The 14,286-nt window shown below is 32.5% G+C and overlaps 1 long non-coding RNA gene and 1 pseudogene across 1 annotated transcript; both read right to left on the reverse strand.

The window, feature by feature from the left end:
- Window positions 1-3,456: 3,456 nt before the first annotated feature.
- On the reverse strand, window positions 3,457-9,526 carry LOC129887980 (uncharacterized; annotated as a pseudogene).
- A 3,624-nt stretch (window positions 9,527-13,150) lies between these two features.
- On the reverse strand, window positions 13,151-13,960 carry LOC129885531 (uncharacterized). Its single transcript, XR_008766087.1, has 3 exons — window positions 13,505-13,960; window positions 13,317-13,412; window positions 13,151-13,228 (listed from the first exon to the last, which is right to left on the reverse strand). It is a non-coding gene; the product is annotated as an uncharacterized LOC129885531 (long non-coding RNA).
- Window positions 13,961-14,286: the final 326 nt, after the last annotated feature.

The raw sequence follows: 14,286 nt of genomic DNA on the forward strand, positions 1-14,286 counted from the left end.
AGGGGAAGTGTGGAAACACTATAAATCCTCCAAAATTGGGGGATAAAAAAATAAAATAAAAAAATAAAAAAATGTCGATACTTGGAACCAAGCCGTCAAAAGACTAAAAAATTGATTAAAGGAGGAAAATAATACTCCTATAGGCTATGAATAATAAACTCATGACTTCCCAAACAAATAGAAAAATAAATATAAGTTAGGTAATCACGTATATTATAAAGCTGATATAGAATTTTGACGATCCAAAAGCCTCATTCGGTACCCACTTGACTTGTGTCTTGTTAACTTTTTATTTTTAACCCTCCAATTTATTTTTTATTTTACAAAATTAAAGTCTTCTCCAATTTTAATATAAATTATAGAATATTCCAACTCCTCTTTACCCAAAAAATAAATATATTCCCATAGGATTTTTTCATAAATCAGTCGGGTGTCTAAACTTTCACAAATTGGCAGCTGGTACGTCTAGATGATCATGGTTTGACCAAAAATTAATTAAACACTATCTTAATCGTGAGTAAACTAAAAATATTCGAAACGTGATCATAAACAATCGTTTACTGATTCTAGCCATTGAGTTTGGAATAAACTCACAGTATACACACATGTGCGAGCTGGTAAAATTAGTCCATAAAACTATAATAAATTTAATCCGTCTAAGTTTGAATTGATTATTGATTCATTCATTTATTAGCTCATTTCAATCCATCAAGCTTGGACTGATATTTATATAATGCAAATTGATTCATGAAAATCTTGTCAAAATAAATTTTTATTTATTTATTTAATATGTTATTTATAGCCATAATAAAATAAAATAAATTATTAGATACTAAAATATTATAAAAGAACAAAATGAAATAATTAAAACTCAGTAAAACTCAAAAGAATTGAGTTTTAACTCGCTTTTTAGTCCAAATAACTTTTGAGTGGATCGTTAAGTTTTAACTTGCGCAAATTAAATTCAATATATCCACTTGCCACCCCTATATGTACGTAATAGGGAGATTAGTTCTAAGATAATTGTATATACGTGTTTTGCAGGTCAAATATCATATGCCCATGAATTTAACACGATTTTTAAAACTAGAGGAATTTTAAAAAATCTCCAGAGTTTGGATGTTATTAGTAATTTATAGCTGTAATTTGAGTATTAACCACTCATTGCAAGTTGATACAAGTTGTAACCTATACATACATGATGATACATACAAGATGTATCACTTGATGCAGGTTATATCACTTGTATTCATTTTTGACACATACAGGCTGACATAAGTTGATACATATGTACTCATACAAGATTATATGTCGATACTTAATACAACTATTTAAGTGATAGTACAATTGATACAAGTACTTCTTTCTTTTTTCTCTATGTATTCATTCCCTATATATATTTGGCAGAATACAATTGAATGAATTGTATGTCTCTGCTATGAAGTATCATACAATGAAATATACAATACAAAGAGAGCAGGGGCGAGAGAGGAAGATAGAGGCGAGATGCAACAAGAGAGAGAGAGAGAGGCAAACGAGGCTAGGAGAGAAAAGAAAAATGATAGAGAAAATGGAGTATAGTTATAGAATGTAACAGTTTTAAAATACAACTATAATTATTAAATACATAGTACATATTTGATATACTACGTAAAATTCCCTTAAAATAATTCCTTCCGTCATTTCTTGAAATCTTCTGGTTGATTAAACGAGTGGTAATACAATATAATTTTGTTTGGGAGGATATATAGCAAATATATATGATTTTAATTTATTTATTTATTACTAGCTCCTACATTGGAGTAGTTGGAAAACCTACTAGATCTGATTTATATATACACGTGCTGATTAGAAAAGAAAAAGAACTAGTCGAAGGAAAAAGGGAACTTGCATGTGGGAGTCTTTATCAACAGGATATGCCCAAATATATTGATAGAACACTTGTAACGGTTGAAAATAGACTAGGGAAACCCAAAGGATTATCTCAACAATGTTGGGCCAACGTAACTAGTGATATTTTATCCAAATTTAAAGGGATAACTACTCGGAAAAGTAATTATCAAAAAAATGATCATTTCGATGTATAGGCATATATAGGTTGTGTATATTTTATGTATAGTTAGGCTATATTTAGTTTTTGAGTGTTTCATAATGTATATTTAGTGTATAGCTCATGTATAAGTAATTTATATTGTATAGTTAATGTGTAATTTCTATGACTTTTGGCAAGCTATATTGTGTAGTCACTGTATATTTCCTATGATTTTGTCTATTTTTATGTAAATAAAACATGACTATATTTATTATAAATTAATTAGTTTATTATATATATTTGAAATTGTCCCTATTTAAAATTCTAGATCTGCTTCTTCTGCTCAAAAGAAATCTACTTGTTCTTTGTATTAGTAACAAGTTTCTGATAAACTAGCTAGGTGCAGAAAATTTGCAATTTAAGACAATTCCGTCATCTGATACTATAGCATGGGACCAATTAATGCATCATATGAAACTCTATTTTGTGTTTCGATGTCAATGAACGCATTTCCTGGCTGAAAAATAAAGCATAAAACATACAATTCAAATCAATATTCTTTGTGGAGTTATAAATCAAATGGGAAAAGGTCCAAATTTACCTTTATACTATGCAAATTGGGTAATTTTTTGTCCGCCATTAGATTTTTGGTTCATCCAGATTCTTACTATTCACAAATCGACTCATATTTTCCCTTGCTATTAATAGAGCTTCAGTTAAAATGAGTGGATTCCACGTTACCCAACTGTCTTATAGTAAAATATCCAAATTTAACCCTTAACTTCTGAATATGATATATTAAGTATAAGTACCCTCAAGTTGAATTTTCATTAGGGGACAAGAGCAAAAATGATACATAGATCAAGAGTTTGACGAATGACTTGGACAAATTTGACTCTTTCTCGTTAACGAATTCACAATAGTTTTATTCTAAAGTAAACACTTACTGCAATCTATTCCTTGCAAGTTAAGGACAATATGATGGTCGATTTTCTTATGAGAGGATAAGTTGGCTAGTTAGGGCACATAATGTCCAGAATAACTCTCTCCAGCAATATAAAATTCCTTGTTTTTATTTTCAGCTAAGCTTTATATCCAACTGATTAAACAAGTGTAACTATCTTCAGAAGTTCCTTTATCTCCAGTTGCACAATCTGATGATCGATAAGAGGTTAGAAAATCCAACTCCTGCAGATGATTAATTCTAAGAAGAGAAAATCCACTTGGTTGGCTTGGTAATGCTGAAATAAACTTGCAGATGCAAACAAAATCTTCAAGATGCAACTAACTAACATCTGGAGTGACATCCACATAAGAGATAATGTTTTTTTTTATATATATAAAAAACAGACATTGTCAAGACTGATAATTGATGTTAAGTCTTTTTGTTACAAGAATATCAGATGAAGAGCATAATTGGGTAGTAGATTCTAAAAGTTATTCCATCTCAAATCAACTTTCCTTTTTTTTCTTTTCACAATGATCGTTTATCTTCTACGAGGGAGTGTGCCATTGATGAAGGATGAGAACATGGTCAATGCACGGCCAGGTTGATAACTTGGCACGAAATGTCCTGCTCCTCTGACCGTCACAAATGTCAAGTTCTCATATTCCACTGCATACAAAGAAAAGGATATATGAAATAATTAATTACATACATGATATTCTTGGAAACAGAGTATTGTATCGTAGAAGTGAAGTATAATGACCACTTTGTTACCTCGCCTTGGAAGTACCAAGGATTCCACGGCGTTTTGACTGGTGTCTTGATTTTGTTTATAGCATATCTAGTCGTTGTTACAGGCAAAATTTTATCTGTAACTCCTCTGTAATTACACGTTAAAATCATGAGAAAGTGTTATTCTTACTGAACTGCTACATTCTCAGAATTAGTTTATTATGAGTTCTTCCTATTTTCCCTCTGTACTTACCTATACATCCAAACCCTAATTCCACTTTGCATGAGCTCCTGAAAGATTGTTAGAACAGTATCTGGCCAGTCCTGCCAACCCAAGTGAATCTCCAAACTGCAGAAGTGAGAATTGAAGTGAATTTAAACCAAGAAGAAAACGATCAGCTTTTCCAATTTGAAGATCGAAAATATTACTATAAAAAATCACGGTATGTATTACTTGCAAGGAGCCCAGGAATATGGTATTCCTCTGACATTAAGTGCCTTTTGTACTTTAGCAGAGTTTAGGTAAGAGTACATAATCGTCTGTGCATGGATCAAGTCCACATATCTGTTTTAAAGAAAGAAAATAGTTAGAAATCTAATAAAGGAATGTAATATCTGCACAGGGGTGCTTGTTGAGGCATTGGATGATGATGTTGTGCATGGTGTCATCTTGGTGAAGATGTATACTTCTATTATATCCTTTTATTTATGTTGGAAAACTTATAAACCCTACATGATTATCAGAACTTGAATTATGCATTTTATGATATTGCGGGTGTGCATGCTAGAGAAATGGGATGAAAACATCCGAACTGTAGAATAAGAAGCAGGTTTATAAGCCTGTTGTATCTAATAAAACAGTTTACTTGTGACACTTAATGTTTCATTTATTTACACAAACAGCAATAGTAAATGAAAATCTTCTCACGAACAACAAATAAGTAGTTAGCCAGTTCGGAACTTACGGGATGTGAAGTATTGGCTCACTGGAGTTGCACAGTGGGGCATAAATGTCATATTCATATATGTTGCCTTGAGATGCATCTGCATGGTTTACGTACTTATTACAAGCTTTTGAGGTTGTCTCTGCCGAGAAGTTGCAATTCAAGACAATTCCATCATGGACTTCATCTGATATTATTAGTGCATGTGTCCAATAAAAGTCATATGAACCACTCCGCATTGTTCCAACGTCTAGGAGGGCATTCCCTGTCTGTGAAAGATCACGTTACTATGCAAATAAGATAATAGTAGTGACTTAATCAGGAGGAAAAAAATGTAATTATCATTCGAATAAGCTTAATTAGCTTACAGCTATTCCCTGCAAGTTAATAACAAGGTTGGCTTTTGTTTTCCTGTGGGATAAGATCAGCTGAGCAAGTTGAGGCACATAGTGGCCAGCATAACTTTCTCCAGCAATATAGAAATCTCGGTGTTTATATTCTGGGAATCTTTCCATCCAATTGAGGAGAAAGGTAAAGCTGTCTTGTCTAGTTTTTTCGTCTTCCGTAATATAATCTGATGATGTATTAGAGTAAGATAATCCAACACCAGCTGGTGATTCTAAAAAGAGGATGTTCGCCACTGCATTAATGTCAAAAAGGTATCATCGTTACACCCAAATGATGACAGATTTTTCTAGCTTAAGAAAGAGGTAATTAAGTACCCATGCAAATTGGTTCAGCCATAAGGTTTTTCCATCATCATTAATGCGGAATGGTCCAAGTTCCGTCATTGCCCCAGCCCCTAATGAAGAACAACCAGGCCCTATATACCAATTGCATACAAAAACAACAAAGGAAACATGATAAGCTAGCCATCATAAGCTCTAAAGCAACACAGCCAGAATACACTCATAATAACACAGTAAAGCCCAAGGGAAGAAAAAGATGATATTAAACTTTCTAGTTTTGCATGAAACAAGCTAGAGTTAGAAATTAAAACATTCTTCCTCTTGGCAATTGGGGTAACCGTGGGTATATTTAGCACCATTTAGCCACAAAACAAGAGGCTTGGTAGAAGGATCTTGAGTTGATTCAGTGAAGTAATAGAACAAGGCTCTACCAGCATCAGCATCAACAGTAACATATCCTGAATATTGATCAAAACTCACACCACTAGGTTGCCCTGGCAATGCTGAGATCTTGTCGTATTCCTTTGATCCTACCTGTGGCACTATGACTTCTGACACTGATCTCCGTTTCTCAGAAGCCGCTAGGCCGTGGTTAATAATACTTGTTGTTTTTGCCTGTCGAGCTTTGAGGAATTCGCGTAGAACATCTGCTTCGCCTGCATATCAATATTGTTGGGCACTTACGCAGCACAAAATAAGAGAAAGAGTTAAAACAGAATTAGCTTTCATTTTCTTCCTACTCATGCAAGAACAAGAAACATTGAGTGATAACTCAAGGATAATTCTTCTTCATTGTTTATAAAATAAGAAAAACACTGAGAATTTTGTGATGCTTTTTTCTTTTACTTCAAATTGAACCCGTGGTAGTGACATCTTCATCCTTTCTTTCATTGGTTAAATGTCACGCAAAATGAAGGATATACATTTAAGGAGGGTTTGTTGGCTTTCATTTTCATGTCGTTCTCGAACAGCCATGAATTAGAAAAGGTAGTTCAGAAAGGAAACAAAGACACCGTTGAATAGTTAACTAAAAAGAGAAACTTATGGTCTAGGCTTTTCAAGTATGATTAAGAGGGATGCAGACAGCTAGACTTGTGCCTTTTCATCGTATTAACTGAGGATAACTAGTACTAGTTCTAAAAGATCATGTTTTTTTGTTTTTCTTAAATCTGATTTGAAGCAATAGTTCTGTCATTTGGTTTTATTTCAAAGCTCTAGCTACCTAATTTTCTTCGTTGTATTTACAGGATGGGCTTTAACTTGTGAATATCAAGAAAAGTATTTTTTTTAATTTTTTTTTGAAGAAATTCCAAGATAAAATGCAACAGGATGACGCCCTCCATCTAAAAGGGGAACAGCCGAGAAATATCTATAGAAAATGAAATTATTTATACTCACATAACTAATACATACATGCATTATTAATACTTGCATAATTCTAACAAACTACCAAACCACTCCTAATCGTATTAGCTAGTGTTACATTAACAAAGATCAGTGATTAATAGAGGTAGAGCATTAATGAATTACAGGCACCAATGTGGTAGAAACTATACTTAGAATCAAGAAATCACTTCTTTCAAATGTAACAAAGCATGTCATTATTAAGTTTCATTAGTCATGTTGTTTCACTAATCGTACATAACAAAAGTTGTACCAGGCGGAGTCGTTATGTAATAACCAAAATAAACATTTCGAAATTTAATTGACGTACCAGAAACCCTTCAATTTAAACATTTTATAAATTTAAGTTGACATACAAGAAAAGACATCATAAGCCCTCTAATGCTCAAATACAAACCATAAAACAGTAATGTAATTAGTTCTACAAAATTTATTCCATATCATGAAACCAGCAATCCTCTTTTCACAATGTATCATCTGTTTAGTCGAAACCAGGAGGGAGTGTTCCATTGATGAAGGATGAGAACATGGTCAATGCACGGCCAGGTTGATAGCTTGGCACGAAATGTCCTGCTCCACGTATTGTCACGAATGTCAAGTTCTGATATTCTACTGCGTAGCCACCAACCTGGAGATATGAAATACTTAAATTCATATTCATATTGAAAATTAAGAAATTGTAGAGTTGAAGATCGAAATTAATAATGACAACTTGGTTAATTACCTCCCCTTGGAAGAACCACGGGTACCATGCTGTTTTTACTGGTGTTTTGATTTTGTCAATAGCGTATCTACTTGTCGTTACAGGTAAAATATGATCTACGTCTCCACTAGAAAATAATAAGAAGAAGAGGAACTTGATCAGAAAATGTTGGTATTTGTTTCGGAATTGCTTAAGTTTTCAGTATTAGTAATTTTTATGGTGATTGATTCCATCTTGTTTGATTAACTTACCTATAAATCCAAACTCTAATGCCACTTTGCATAAGCTCTTGGAAGATTGGTAGAACAGTATCTGGGGAGTCTTGCCAAGAGATGCCTATGATATCACTGCACAAGTTTAAAGTGTTTAAGAAAGTGATCAAATTAATCCAAAAAAGGATCAGCAAAATGTTTAAAAACTCAAAGTATCAATTACCTGCAAGATTCCCAGGAATGAGGAATATCTCTGACATTAAGTGCCTTTTGTACTTCAACAGTGTTTAGGTAATTAAATACGTAATCAGCTGAGCATGGATCAAATCCATCTATCTGTCATGATACACAAAAGAAAAAGTTATGTGAAATTTGGGCGTAGGATGTCGTCGTTTATTTTTCTTTCGCCTTAATTAGTGACACTTAAGATGTTGAATTATTTAAATTGGTATAGACACTGGGAATGAGTGAGCAGTCAGCCAGTGGAACTTACAGGAAGGGAAGTATAGGCAGAGGAGTTGCAGAGTTGGGAATATGTGTTATAATTATATATATTGGCCTGACATGAATCTGCTTCACTTGTGTACTCATCACAAGCTTCTGAGGTAGATGTTTCTGTTGAGAAGTTGCAATTCTTGACAATTCCTTCATGGACTTCATCTGATATTAGTGCGTGCGACCAATAAAAGTCGTATGAACCACTATTTGTAGTTTCGTCGTCGAGGAGGGCATTTCCGGTCTTAAAATTATGTCATATACAAATAAGATAACATTAGCGGTCTAGTCAGGACAAAAAAGGAAGGAAATTATCATTTGAACAAGTTAATTAGCTTACAGCTATTCCTTGCAAGTTAATAACAAGGTTGCGTTCTGTTTTCTTGTGAGATAAGATTAGCTGAGCAAGTTGAGGTACGTAGTGACCAGCATAACTCTCCCCAATAATGTAGAAATCACGGTGTTTATATTCTGGGAATCTTTCCATCCAATTGATGAGAAAGGTGAAACTGTCTCGTCTAGTCTTTTCGTCTCCAGTAGTATAATCTGATGATGTATTAGAATAAGAGAATCCAACACCAGCTGGTGATTCTAAAAAGAGGATATTTGCCTCTGTATAATCATAGTCACAAAAATGTCATAGTTATTTATAGGTTTCTGATTATTTTTTTCAGTAGTGATAATAGATTTTGGTATTAAGTACCATTGTTCCAGGCAAATGAGTTGAGCCACAAGGTTTTCCCGTCTTTATTGACGCGGAATGGTCCAAGTTCCACCATCCCTCCATTTCCGAATGAAGAGCAACCAGGTCCTATCAAATTCATACAAAAGTACCCTTAGAACTTGTGATTTTTAACATACCATTACAATTTGATTAATGTCTATGAGAGCTATCGTGAGGGGTAAAATGGTATATATATGTTCTTTTTTAAACAGACTGCATATGGTCCTAAGGTTAAGCTTTAAAGACAATTCTTGTGTATTTACCTCCATTTAGCCACAAAACAAGAGGCTTTGTAGTAGGATCATTAGACGATTCTGCCAAGTAATAGAACAGGGCTCTACCAGCATTAGCATTAACAGTCACATATCCTGAATATTGGGCAAAATTGATCCCACTTGGTTGCCCTGGCAATGCCGTGATCTTATCATTTTCCTTTGATCCTTCCTGTGGCACTATGAATTCTGACACTGATCTCTGTTTCTCAGCAAGCGCTAGGCCGCGGTTAATAACATTTGTTGTTTTTGCCCGTCGAGCCTTGAGAAATTCGCGTATAACATCTACTTCCCCTGCGTAACATTGTTGGGCACTTAGGTAGCACAAAACTAGAAAAAGACTTAAAACAGAGGAAATATTCATTATCTTCCTTCCCAATTCAATGAAACAAGAAATGGCGAGTGATAACACAACAATTACTCCTCTTTATTATATAGTCTATGCAAAACGTTGAGAAGGTCGTCATATATTTTTTCTTGTACTCAAATTGGACTAACATCTTTGTCATTTGTGCTCTTTGGTTAAAACGCTATACGCATTTAACAGCTATGACTTGTTCCTTAATAAGTACTTGTACTACTAAGGAGATTGTTGGCTTTCATTTTTGTGTCATTCTTGATCAGACGGAAAAGGCTCAAGTAAAAAATAAATAAAGTGAAGATGAGTATTACATTAATCGTTTTTATAACTTATGAAGATTATTAGTAGTACTCCACTATATACTCCTAGGGAAACCTCAACGCACAACGTTTAATTACCTTGCGATGGAGAGTATTCCTCCAGTTCTTATAGGCTGATTGACTTTAATCTATTGTCAAAAAAAGAACTTTCAAAGTAGAAACATTTTTCTTAATACACTTTAGATGGTTTGATTAGATTTGTAGTTTAAATTTTACAATTTTAAAAGTGCAATATTATTTAATACCTACAAAATTGAAGTTATAGAAGAACGTGTATTATTTTGTGCAAGATATGAACAAAAATAATAGCAATTATTGGAAAGAGTTGATATTAAAACAAAAAAATATTTAAAATAAACAATTTCAAAATAACAATCCCTACTATATTTTTATTGCTAAAACAATTTCTGCATTGTATTTTCTGCATAACTAATTGTTCGTTAAATCAAATGAGATAATGAAATACATACAGTGGAAGGAAAACTTCCTATTCATTTCTAACGCAGGGTTTTTGTCTGATTGGTTGGAAAAATGGGTGAAAATAGTTTGACCATTTTTAAAAAAAAATTGTGTTTGTTGATAATTTGGTCAAAAATAATAAATTACCTCTTTAAAAAACTTTGATTTTTTTTCTCAAGTGCTTGAAAAACAAGAGCTAACAGTTGTTCTTGTTTATTTATACTGTAATATAAGTATATATAATAGGGCAAAGAGCCTGATTTACCCCTGAGCTTTATGATATGGAGCTGATATATTCTTTGTTTAAAAACTAGCTCATATATACCCCTGCCGTTATTGAAATGACACATATATACCACCCACCGTTACAAATTATTTTTTATTAAATTAGAAATACATTTATTTTACTAACCTATATATAATCTTTTTCACAAATGAATTATTTAAAAAAATATATATATACCCATACATATACCCTTTTCTTCTAACAGAAGTGAAAATATTATTTTTAAAATTATTTTTTAAAGTTTTTTATTAAAAAAAAATACATATAGGGGTATAATTGATCTTTCTCACATATAATTTATTTTTTTGATTCAACGGATAATTTGAATTTATTATTTAGATGGTCAAATTTATTTTTCTCACTACTTTTATTGTAAAATTTATTATACATGCCCCAATTTTTTTTATAGATACAAAAACTAAATTACAATATAGCATCCAAAAAAATAGTTTTAAATTACAATATAGCTGCAAAATAGTTTTAAATTTTTTTCTTATTTTTTTCTCTTTTTTCTATTCATACTTTTTTATTTCTCTTATATTTACACTAAAGAATGAAAAAAAAAGAATTAGAAACTCAAATAATAATAATTAAAGAAGTCAAAAAAAATTATGTGTGAAAAAAATTATATATACCCCTAAGCTTTGCTAATTATTTTTTTTTACATGTATGGGTATATAAATTTTTAATTTTTAATTTTTTTACTTTCTCAAAAAAGATATATACTCATACATAATTTTTTTTTAAATTAAAAATCAAAAAAATAATTTTTTCACTTTTTTAAGATGAAAAGGATATATATGAGTTATTTTTAATTTATAACTGTGGAGTATATATATGTTATTTTAATAACAATAAAAATATATATGAGTTAATTTTTAAACAAAGACAATGTCATAAAGTTGTGGCCCTTTGCCCTATATAATATAACGGTTCATTAGTTTTGTATTTTTTCCCACTTTCCCCCCAAATATATCGCGCGTTTCTATACTAGTTTAGCACGAACAGAGTTTACGCCTCCAAATTTACTCTATTCGGTCCATCTTAAATTTCCCATCAAAATCACTCTTTTTTTCTTCCTTTTCTTCGTATTTGCGGGATGATGAATCTGGCAGAAACCAAATTGTGTCTCTCTCTTTAATTTGTGTGTGTTTCTTATTGAGAAAGTTGGGTTTAATTTTGATCCATTTTTTGTTCAGACAAGGATTAGGGTTTGTGAATGTTATTTTTAAGTTACAGTTATATAAAAATTGTGAAAGTATGTATGTTTCTTTAGATGCTGATCTTGGTGTTGTCATTATAATTGCCTAGGTTTTGACATTTCGATTGATAATTGTTTATTTACTTCACTTAATTATTTTCAGTGACTCTGCACATCTCAGTAATCAGTATCTTTATCCCCCATTTATGAATTACCTGAAACTTATATTTACTTTTGTTTATTTGGAGTATAAATTGTTAGCGTCCCACTTGCATCTTTTGCAAATTATTTCCATGTTGAATTCAATCTTAAGAATATGAAGGGTTGAAGAATTTGTCGTTCTAGTAGTTATTCATAGTGTAAAACGTGTTCAAGAGCCGATGTAAGTTGTGATATAACCCAGAGAGTGAGTACCTGATGTTTAGTGTGCCTGCTATGTTGACTAAGACAGGACTTATCCTTCATCTTGTTTGGGGGAAAAAAAGAAAACAAAAGAAGAATGGGTAGACGATTTAGCATTGTTAGCAACAGTAGGATGTAGGGGCACATATTCAAATTGTGCAGTCCATTTGATTCTTTTTTTGCGACTTACATACTTTTTTTTTTGCCGAGACATCATTTCAACTTCATATATCTTAGAATCCATATTGTGTATGGACTTGGTTGCATCTTTTCCTGTTGTATATTTTTGCTGCCGTCATGTGATTTATGCTTGTGCTGCAAATCTTGAACCTAACTGTTAGAGGAATATTCACAGACTCGTCTTCTTTATGTTACTTTTCTTTTTCAAAGTACAAAGTGATGAGAGGTCCAGGGCAGAATAGGAGAAAAGGAAAAGGGAGCTCCGGCTGGAAATTTAACCATTTCTGATACAGCAATGCAACAAATGACATCTATTAAAGTGAACTATTTCAAACTAATCATATAAACACGTAGTCAAATACTCCATTATATATACTACGTCTCATTGTTTGGAATACCATAGGAGGAACATAATTGGATAGTAGTTCTAGAAAATTAATGTTCCTTATGAAATCAGCTTTCCTTTTCTTTTCCCCCCTTCAATAATCTTTTCTCTTCTGTTTAGTGTAGATGAGGAGGGAGCGTGCCATTGATGAAAGATGAGAACATGGTCAATGCACGGCCAGGTTGATAGCTTGGAATGAAATGTCCTGCTCCTCTTACCGTCACGAATGCCAAGTTCTGGTATTCTACTGCATAACCACCAATCTTGAAAGGAAAGGATTATATGAAATAATTAATTCATGTACATACGTGATATTCTGAAAAGAGAGACTGTACATAGAGTTGAAGAATAATGACAACTTCGTTACCTCGCCTTGGAAGAACCAAGGGTACCATGGTGTTTTGACTGGTGTTTCTATTTTGTCTATGGCATATCTACTTGTCGTTACAGATAACACATGACCTATGTCTCCGCTGAAATTCTTTAAAAAAATAAATATATTAATTGTTTTGAAATCACTAAAATTCTAAATTCTTTCTGATGACTGCTTCATTGCTTGATTTACTTACCTATAAATCCAAACCCTAATGCCAGTTTGCATGAGCTCTTGAAAGACTGGTAGAATAGTATGTGGGGAGTCCTGCCAAGAGCCGAATATGAAACCACTGCACAAGTGAGAAATGAAGAAAGTGAGACTAATCCCAACGAAATAATCAGCCTGAAGAATGAAAATATTTTAGAAAACTCAAATGCATACTTGCAAGAATCCCAGGACTGGGGTATATCTTTGACATTAAATGCCTTTTGTACTTCAGCATTGTTTAGGTAATTGTCTACATAATTAGCTGAGCATGGATCAAATCCAGATATCTGTTATAGACAAAAGAAAAAGTTTCCATCACAAAACTTAATAGAAGGCATGTAAAATCTACAGAGAGGTGTGCCTGTTGGGGTGCAGAATGCTGTGTGGTCTTCTTTTTTCTCACCATGATCCTCAACCTTGGGCACTTAAATGTGTATAAAATTGGTTACAAATATATCTGTTTCCTCAATAATGAATGAGCAGTTAGCCATTCGAACTTACAGGAAGGGAAGTATAGGCAGAGGAGTTGCATAGCTGGGAATATGTGTTATAAGCATATATATTGCCTTGAGATGAATCTGCTTGCTTAACGTACTCATTACAAGCTTCTGAGGTTGTCTCTTGTGAGAGGTGATTTCCATTCAAAATGTCATATTAATTATAGGGGTAAAATAGGAAAAAATTAATTAATTTTATTTTAATTTCATAAGTAATCAAGTAATATAAGACAAATATTTGTAGTAAAATGTTCATCTAATATGGAACAGAGACGTATTATTTTAGGGAATTTTTATTACCCTGCGAGTTAATATTTGGAGTTGAATTATGTTTAAGATCCATTTCTCAATCATTTTGAATATTATAAAATATGTCAAATCAATAAATATGTCATAACTTAATCTGTCCAAATAATGAGCTCATAACCAACCTCCCCTCCTTTTTACTTTTCATTTTGA

The sequence above is a fragment of the Solanum dulcamara genome, chromosome 4, assembly GCF_947179165.1.
Source record: "Solanum dulcamara chromosome 4, daSolDulc1.2, whole genome shotgun sequence".
In the NCBI taxonomy this organism is placed as follows: Eukaryota; Viridiplantae; Streptophyta; class Magnoliopsida; order Solanales; family Solanaceae; genus Solanum; species Solanum dulcamara.